The 9,574-nt window shown below is 44.2% G+C and overlaps 2 long non-coding RNA genes across 4 annotated transcripts; one reads left to right on the top strand and one right to left on the bottom strand.

Annotated features, from left to right (window-relative positions):
- Positions 1–5,864: 5,864 nt before the first annotated feature.
- Positions 5,865–7,482, bottom strand: LOC126989928 (uncharacterized). Of its 3 annotated transcripts, none has more exons than XR_007743890.1 (2): positions 7,341–7,482; positions 5,865–7,078 (listed from the first exon to the last, which is right to left on the bottom strand). It is a non-coding gene; the product is annotated as an uncharacterized LOC126989928 (long non-coding RNA). The 3 variants fall into 3 exon arrangements; XR_007743891.1 differs by having other exon boundaries at positions 5,865–7,015; positions 7,341–7,470; XR_007743889.1 differs by having other exon boundaries at positions 7,273–7,400.
- LOC126989927 (uncharacterized) lies at positions 7,078–7,591 on the top strand. The gene is made up of 3 exons (XR_007743888.1): positions 7,078–7,240; positions 7,309–7,376; positions 7,445–7,591. It is a non-coding gene; the product is annotated as an uncharacterized LOC126989927 (long non-coding RNA).
- The last annotated feature ends 1,983 nt before the right edge of the window (positions 7,592–9,574 follow it).

Here is a 9,574-nt window from a genome sequence, read left to right as displayed (position 1 = left end):
AAACGAGGAAGAAAAAGAAAACTATATACACCCAGAGAGAGAGAGAGAGAGAGAGAGAGAGAGAGAGAGAGAGAGAGAGAGAGAGAGAGAGAGAGAGAGAGAGAGAGAGAGAGAGAGAGAGAGAGAGAGAGAGAGAGAGAGAGAGAGAGAGAGAGAGAGAGAGAGAGAGAAAACCTTGATATTCTTTTTTGTTACTTGACCCCAGAAATGAGACAATGTGGAATGTTACGAAAGTAAAAGAAAAAGAGTATGATGCAATACGTAGGAGATAAAAGTAAAGTCGACATTTATAGGGAAGGAAAGGATGTGGAGGTTCGTCTGTGCCTTCGTCAGCGTGTCTTAGCTTTTCAGGGGTCAACAGCCTCCAGGGACATAGGAGGAGGAGGAGGTAGAAGATAAGTAGGATAAGGAGAAGAGCAGGAGGAAGATGGGTAGGGGAAGGAGAAGCAGGAGGAGGAGGAGGAGGTGGAGGAGGAGGAAGAGGAGAAGGAGGAGAAGGCAATGTTTGTTGATTGATTCTCATTTTCTCGTCTCCTGTGACTTCGGTGTGTGTGTGTGTGTGTGTGTGTGTGTGTGTGTGTGTGTGTGTGTGTGTGTGTGTGTGTGTGTGTGTGTGTGTGTGTGTCCTCATCCTCTCCTACCCACCTTCCTCACTTCCCTATATATGAAGACGAAAAAAAAAAAAAAACTAACTACCCTCCTCTCTCTACTTCATGATAATTTTTCACCTGCAAATGTAGCGTAGGATCCTAATGGGGCAAAGAAGCACTAACTCAAGCACTTCGTTGTTTATTTTCATAGCGGGCAAATTGTATAACCTTCCATTGTGGGGCCTTAATACCACTGGATCACTTCGCTGTATATTATCGCAGCGGTGGCCAGTTTGTTTGCGTAAGCCCGATCGTGTATTGTTATCGGGAAAGGACACCAAACCCGAGCCTCGAGTGAGATTTATTTGAGATGCATCTGTGCTCGCGGCCCTTCAGTCTCGTGTTTGTGCAGCATCCCGCAGGCTACAGATCTTCTCCCCCGACCTCCCTCTTCCTCTCTCTCTCTACCTCGCTTTTTATCTCTCCCTCTCGTCTGCTCTTTTCATTTGTTCAGTATTCCTCGGTCTACACATACGCTCCCGACCTTCCTCTCTTCTTCTCCCTCTGTCTCATTTTGCCTCTCCCTCTCTTCTGCCCTATTCTTATGTTCATAATCACCCAATAATACAGAACAGCTCCCCCCACCTCCCACTTCCTCTCCCACTCTGACAATCTTATTATTAATCTCTCTTCGGCCCTTCAGTATGTTGTGTTTCTGCAGCATCCCACAGTCTTGAGATACGCTCCCTCTCTATCTCCCTCTTCTTCTCTCTCACTGTTTTATCTTTTTTTATCCTCAGCATTTCAGTCTGTTGTGTTGGTGTAGTATTCCTCAGTCTACAGATCTGCTCCCTCTTTCCCTCTTCCCTCTCTCTTTCTCTCGTTTTATCCCTCTCTCTCTTTTGCTCTCTCGAATGCATTAATTCTCTCCTCTTCACCTCCTCGGCGTCCATAAAGAGTATTCGATTTCACGTTTGTTGATTCTGTTTGTCCGGCATTTGTAAGACCACTTTAGTTTGTTTTCGTCGACCGGCATCGCTAAGTACACACACACACGCACACACGCACACATGCACATGATCTCGAGTCTTCCTGAATTTGTTAAGACGTTTATTTACTCTTCCTTCTATATATTTGTCCGTCTGTCAACGTGGCCTTTCTGGTGGATGGTTTTTATTTATATTTTTTTCCTCGTCTATAATCCGGTATCTGGTAACAAACATTGACGGTCCGCTTGTTTGTTTGTTCGTCTGGCTGTGTGTGTGTGTTTGTGCGTGCGTGTGTTGGCGAGTCTTACGTTTTGTCTGCCGTCACTTAGCATATTGAATCGTGTCTCTCCGTCTGTCTGTCGCTGTTTGTCTGGGAACGTTAAGCTGATTAATTTTGGTGATTTGTGTGTGTGTGTGTGTGTGTGTGTGTGTGTGTGTGTGTGTGTGTGTGTGTGTGTGTGTGTGTGTGTGTGTGTGTGTGTGTGTGATGGCCTTGTTGATGTGGTACTCTGTCTGTCAGTCTAAGAAGTCCTGATGGATCGTTGCTTCTCGTATTAGACGTGTTTTTTTAGTTTTTTTTACCTCATTTACTAGACTGTTCTAAGTGTTTATTTATAGTATGTTTGACTAATGTGGAAGTGTGATTTTTTAGTGTGTGTGTGTGTGTGTGTGTGTGTGTGTGTGTGTGTGTGTGTTCTGGTGGAGTCTGGCACACACGCCGCTATCAGGAGAGAGGATCAGGGCCACCACCTCCCCCTGGGGCGCCGAGGAAGGAGGGAAGGGGGACGGCGAGTAAGGGAGAGGAAGAGGGAGGCGAGGAAGGGGAGGGAGGAAGGGAGAGGAAGGGAAGGGGATGAAGGGAAGGGGGAAGGAGGAAAGGACAGGCAAAGATGAGGCGGCGTGCCCTTCTGAGAGAGAGAGAGAGAGAGAGAGAGAGAGAGAGAGAGAGAGAGAGAGAGAGAGAGAGAGAGAGAGAGAGAGAGAGAGAGAGAGAGAGAGAGAGAGAGAGAGAGAGAGAGAGAGAGAGAGAGAGAGAGAGAGAGAGAGAGAGAGAGAGAGAGAGAGAGAGAGAGAGAGAGAGAGAGAGACTGACTAACCGCATGACGTAGCATATAAGAAGGATCATTGAAATAGAAAAATAAGAAAGAAAGAATATTTATTTGTTGAACTTCCAAAGCCGGAAATAAATATATGAAGAAAGAAAATAATAAAAATGTTGATAAAAAAAAGTCAAAATGTTCTAAGATTTAAAAAAGAAAAAATAAGAAGGAATGCATGAAAAATGAGGAGGAGAAACGAGAAGGAAGAAGGAGGAGGAGGAGGAGGAGGAGAAGGAGGAGGAGGAGGAGGAGGAGGAGAAGGAGGACGAGGAGGAGGAGGAGGTGGAGGAGAATGGACCTAGGAAGCCACCGCCCCTGCGTAATGGTCACTTATACGCCAAACACACACACACACACACACACACACACACACACACACACACACACACACACACACACACACAAGCGTTCCTCCGCATCAGTAAGGCACCGGCAAAAAGTAGTTTCAAGAAGCATTCAGGTAGTTAAGAGTAGTTGGAAGTAGTGTTTATTCCTCCTCCTCCTCCTCCTCCTCCTCCATTTCTTCGTTCCTTTCTCTCATTGTCTGTAATTATTTGTCTGTCTGTCGAGGGTACAAACGAATAATCAAACTATTACTCATCCTGCTTCTGTATTATCCTCCTCCTCCTCCTCCTCCTCCTCCTCCTCCTGCTCCTTCTCATCTCCCACAAATTAATCCTCAAGCGACTCCACCCACCACGTACGCCATAAAAATCAAGGTAATCTCGCCCCATATCGGACCATACGGAGCCGCCTTGCCCCTACCTGGCCCGCTAATTGCCCGTATTAATGGCAATTACCTGTGTGTTTGTGGGCAAGGCACCTCACCCATAGCTCACGCCGCGGGAGACCTGACGGACGGAGGGAAGGAAGGTGAAGGTGGGGCTGAAGAAGGGAGAAGGAAAAGGGTTAGAGGGATAGGGTGGAAGGATAAAAGGGAAAATAAGATAGAAAGTGAATAATGAGCCGAAGGAGGGACAAGGAAAAGAGTTACAAGAAAGGAGAGTAAGAGAGATAGTAAGTGAAGGCGAGGCTGAAGAAGAAGGAGAATGGTTACAGGCAGGGTTGGATCAAATACTGATTTTTTATAAGTCAAATACAAATACAAATACTTTTGTTCGGGACTCCAAAAATACAAATACAAATACAAATACTTTTGTTCGGGATTCCAAAAATACAAATACAAATACAAATACTTTTATTCCTGAATCTAAAAATACAAATACAAATACAAATACTTTTATTCCTGAATCTAAAAATACAAATACAAATACAAATACTTTTATTCCTGAATCTAAAAATACAAATAAAAATACAAATACTCCTATTCCAGATTTCAAAGATACAAATAAAAATACTCCTGAAATTATACAAAAAATATAAAGATACTATTTTCACAAGTTTACACTTCACATCATAATTGCATTTTATCATCATTAATGCCCTGAAGGTTTCCGGGCCGAGTTTTGCCCGCTTAGGAGTGTAAAAATTGCCGGCCTTACTAAGCACCCTCTCAGATGGTGCCGGTAACTAACAGGTTCTTGCTTACCACAAGCTCAAAGGGTCAACGGTGCGGAGATGAGTACCTACCGCAGCCACACACAGCTATTTTTTTTTTTTACAGCAAAGGAGACAGCACAAGGGCACACAAAAAGGAAACAACAATAAAAAAAAGCCCGCTACTCGCTTCTCCTGTAAAGAATCCAAAGAGGTGGCCGAAAGAGCAGTCAACTACGTGAGAAGATAGCGTAAGAAGAATAGCGTATGCACCCGCCTTTAACTTTACCTTCAGTTTTCTTCCTTTGGTGTCATGGCTAAGTGCAATGGTTAACACACATATACTCTCTCTCTCTCTCTCTCCGCCAAGGTTTTGCAGCGCTTGGAGACCCGAGTCAAGTGATCACTGAAACTGGTCGTCAGTTATTCTGTTTTGGTTCATTTTTTTTTTTCTTCAACGTCTTCTGCGTAGTCATCGAAATGGCCGCCTCTGTGTTAAAGCTGAACTTGACTGAAAAAAAAAGGTTCAGGTTTTTTTCAAGGACACACACACACACACACACACACACACACACACACACACACACACACACACACACACACACACACACACACACATAAGCCTGACACACTCTCTCTCTCTCTCTCTCTCTCTGTAAAGTACGTAACAATAGGGAGCGGAGAAAGAGTTTTAAACGCTCGACGAAGCTTAAGAAATGTGCCGTAAGGTTGTGACGGAAACTGAAGTGCTAAAAGGTGCCGCCTCGCTAGCTACTGCGTACTACTTGCTGCTATACTGTTATCATCATTATTGAGCACCGTGAATAGGGTATACCCGGAAAAGTACAAATATCAGTAGTTATACAAAGTCTCTTACTTTGCCACATCCAAGACACAGATAATCAAAAGGATAAAGATTGGGGAGCAGCGACGTAGCGATCTTTTTTTTTTTTGTATCCTCTTGTGTTGGCCCTTGAGCTTTCTGTCTTCTATGTTGAAAAAAAAAAGAAAGAAAATTGCCAAGTCTTTTCCTCATCGATTTCCATTTTTTTAGCAGACTCTTTATCATTGTTAGCTACCATTTATTATTTTTTTTTCTTACTTGACGCTTTTCTTCGTTTTATTTTTTGGCTGCAGAGGGGGAGGGGGGGGGAACCATTATAATCCAAATTCTTCCTGTTACTCTGTCCTACCTCCCCCCTCCCTCCCTCCCTCCCTCTTCTTGCCTCCCTGCCCGCGTCCTTCCCTTCCAGCTCAAGGTCGGACCGGAACTAAGGACTACACAATGAAAAAAAATTGTGGCAGGAAAACGTGTAGGTAGAACTGACCATGACTGATGACGGAGTAGATAAGTAAACAAATAAATAAGTTGAACAAATAAGATAAACAAATAAAATATATAGAGATAGAACTTATTTTTATATTTGCGGATTTTTTTTTTATTTATCTACTTTTGCCCTTGAGCTGCTTCCTAAAAAAAAAAGATAGATAGATAAACATAATGATAGATAGCCATGCAGATAAATAGATAAGGAGTCAGACAAATACATGTTCGATCGTTAGATGATTTGATAGTTAGTTAGTTAATAGGTAGTCCAATAGTACTCTTGTATAATACCCTCAGTTAGATAGGTAGTTTTATAGTTAGACAGTTTGAATTAGTTAGTTAGTTCGTTAATTTTACTGTATTCTGTATTTGTTTATTTATTTATTTATTTGGATTATTTTTTTGTTTTTGTTTTATTTTATTTTGGTGTTTTTCTTTTTCTTTTTGTTTCTTTTTCCTTTTCTTTTCTTTATCTTTTTCTTTGTTTTCTTGCTGTTGTTTTTCTTTTTTGATGTTCTTTTATTTCATATCATCCTCTTGTTGATGTTCATTGGTCTGGGTGAGCCGCTTTCCTCCCAGAAGAGACCCACCCATAATTTTGGTGATGTTAGTTTGGGGCCGAATGGTGGATGATGTTTCTTTGTATGTTACTTTTCTTGATGTTGTTCTGTTATTGCTGTTACTTTTCTTTTGCGATGTTTTTTTGCTCTTTTTTCCCCTATTTTTAGGTGTTCTTTTCTATATCATCCCTCTTTGATGTTCTTTGGTCTGGGTGAGCCTCTTTCTCCCCAGAAAAGACCCACCCATAATTTTGGTGATGTTAGTTTGGGGCCGAATGGTGGATGATGTTTCTTTGTATGTTACTTTTCTTGACGTTCTGTTATTGTTGTTACTTTTCTTTTGCGATGTTTTTTTCTCTTTTTCCCATTTTTTTGGTGTTCCTTTCTATATCATCCATTTTTTATGTTCTTTGGTCTGGATGAGCCTCTTTCTCCCCAGAAAAGACTCATCCATAATTTTGGAGATGTTAGGGCCTGAAGGTGGATGATCTGTGTTTTTCATTTTCTTTTCTTGATGTTTTGTTACTATATTTTCCTTTTTCTGGTGTTCCTTTTTATTTTCCTTTTCATTGGTGTTCCCATCACGTGGATTGTCTACGACATCTAACGAGCACCACAAGCCCCGGTTTATTGTTCGGAGTTTGCTCTCCTAGGCAGACTGCCTACCACGGCTGACGAGCTCCACCTGCCCGGGTTTATCGTTCGGAGTTTGCTCTCCTAGGCAGATTGCCTACCACGGCTGACGAGCTCCACCTGCCCGGGTTTATTGTTCGGAGTTTGCTCTCCTAGGTGTATTACCTATGGCGGCTCACGAGCCCAACCTGCCCGGGTTTATTGTTCAGAGTTTGCTCTCCTAGGTGAATTGCCTACCACGGCTAACGAACCTCACCTGCCCGGGTTTGTAATCGGAGTTTGCTCTCCTAGGTGAACTGCTTTCGCTAACGACCTCCACCTGCCCGGGTTTGTAATCGGAGTTTGCTCTCCTAGATGAATTGCTTTCGCTAACGACCTCCACCTGCCCGGGTTTGTAATCGGAGTTTGCTCTCCTAGGTGAACTGCTCACGCTAACGACCTTCACCTGCCCGGTTTTATAATCGGAGTTTGCTCTCCTAGATGAACTGCTTTCGCTAACGAGCTCCACCTGCCCGGGTTTATTGTTCGGAGTTTGCTCTCCTAGGTGTATTGACTATGACGGCTCACGAGCCCAACCTGCCCGGGTTTATTGTTCGGAGTTTGCTCTCCTAGGTGTATTACCTATGACGGCTCACGAGCCCAACCTGCCCGGGTTTATTGTTCGGAGTTTGCTCTCCTAGGTGTATTACCTATGACGGCTCACGAGCCCAACCTGCCCGGGTTTATTGTTCGGAGTTTGTTCTCCTAGGTGAATTGCCTACCACGGCTAACGAACCTCACCTGCCCGGGTTTGTTGTTCGGAGTTTGCTCTCCTAGGTGAATTGCCTACCACGGCTAACGAACCTCACCTGCCCGGGTTTGTTGTTCGGAGTTTGCTCTCCTAGGCAGATTGCCTACCACGGCTAACGAGCCCCACCTGCCCGGCGTTGTAGCCGAAAGATCTCCGGCACCTCCGTCGGGGTCCCGATGGACGCCGATGCGCCCTGCCGGGAGCCCTCCAGTCCTGCCATGCTCGCCTGGGAGACCTTGGGCTCGCTGGCGCTCCACCGCCCCGCCGATTCGAATAGGGCGGATGCAAGAACTCGCTTCTTAAAACTACCAGACTGGATTATAAAATTAATCATAAATGCCGTGAAGGCGCCGGTCACCGCGTTTATCGGTTCTTGGATGAAGGACCGATGGGCCTCGGGGACGCGCACAAGCGTCATAAGGAATCCTCGCCGCGGCTTCCGGCGCACCATCCTTTCCCTTTTCTTTCTTACTTCAAATTTTTCTTTTTAATTATATTTTCTTTCTCTGATTGACTGATTGATTGATTTTACATAGTAAGAATTGGTTCACCAATTAACGTCTTTCAGGTACATTGCATTCACACACCTGCTGAGGGAGAACACCAGTGAGCGTGTTGACTCACGAGGACGGCCCACTAAAGTTTCCTAACATTTGTATTGGGCTGCCACTTCCCTTTAGTCGTCTGTTCCTCTATTTCTCTCTTCTTTATTTCATTCTATTTCTCCCTTTCTTTCATCCTTGCTCTCTATACATATATTTCTTTCAAACTTCTTCATCAGCCCCCTTTCCTTTCCATTCTCCATCCCCTTCATCTCCCTCCATCCCTTTCATCCCCCTCGCCTCCCGCCCTTTGCTCTTTTTCTGTTATCATCACGACAGCTGTTTAATTTCTCTGCGGGGACTTTTTTTTTATGTTCGTGGATGTGACATGCTTCCCGGGGCGTCCATGTTGTTGCACAGCACCCTAGAATATTCTTGGCAAAGTGCTTCAAATTTTTGAAGCTTTTTGCATCACGCCAGTACCTCAGTGGATTGACATCAAAAGGCAAAACACCTTCTTCTAGGTACGTTTCAAGTTCTGCCTTCACCACTGTAGTGTCATTTGTTGATGCACTTGCCATCATTTGCCCAGCTGGAGGCATGTAAGCAAAACGACGAGGTCGTGTTGCACTCATGCCAGCCGAAAAGACGAAAGGCTCACTCTCTTGAAATGTTTTCTTCTTCAAGGTCGACTGAGTTGACTCGGAAATAATTAGGTCCACAATCTTGGAAACCTCTTCCTTTTGCATTTTCTTACATGGCATCCATGCCAGCTTAAACCTGGGGCCCATGACAGCTGCTGCAATGACATCAGTCCGCTCAAGAAATGGATGCAACCTCTTTTTGATAGATGACTGTAGTGCATATGCCAAGTTAAAGCAGTAGATCGGTTTACTGTCTCTCTCGTCGTCTTCACTCACATCTCATCCCCTATGCCTCCCATTTCCTTGACGTCACACATTTCTGCGGGTGGATCCTTCTTCCGAGCCACCCATCCCTCAGTAACTCCCTAAATCCTCTCCTACTCCTCCTCCATGTGACCTGAAGTTAATTTCCTCCTTACTCCCCACCTTTAATTTTTTTCCTCCTCCGCCTTCAACCTTAATCTTCTCCTTAAGGCGCGTCCACACCAGGAATCTTTGTATTTCAACAATGTATCCCAGACGTTTCCCAGGCTTTTCGGGAAGCAGTTGAGAATCAACTTGGATACATTCAGGAAAGAATTGAGAAACATTGAGAGAGAATCTATGTGTGTAATTCACCACGGACTGATCAAGTGTTGGACTCGTAAGCGCCAGCAGGTACCCTACCGACATGAGCAAGTGCACTTTAGCGTATATCTGTGTGTGTGTGTGTGTGTGTGTGTGTGTGTGTGTGTGTGTGTGTGTGTGTGTGTGTGTGTGTGTGTGTGTGTGTGTGTGTGTGTGTGTGTGTGTGTGTGTGTGTGTGTGTGTGTGTGTGTGTGTGATTTTCAAGTCTTGATAGTAAAGTATAAACTATTTTTATATTCCAGTCAAATTTCATTTATATATATATGGATGAGAGA

The sequence above is a fragment of the Eriocheir sinensis genome, unplaced genomic scaffold (genome assembly GCF_024679095.1).
Source record: "Eriocheir sinensis breed Jianghai 21 unplaced genomic scaffold, ASM2467909v1 Scaffold138, whole genome shotgun sequence".
NCBI lineage: Eukaryota > Metazoa > Arthropoda > Malacostraca > Decapoda > Varunidae > Eriocheir > Eriocheir sinensis.
The sequence above is the reverse complement of the archived record's forward strand: the minus strand, read 5'-3'. Positions and strand labels throughout refer to the sequence as shown.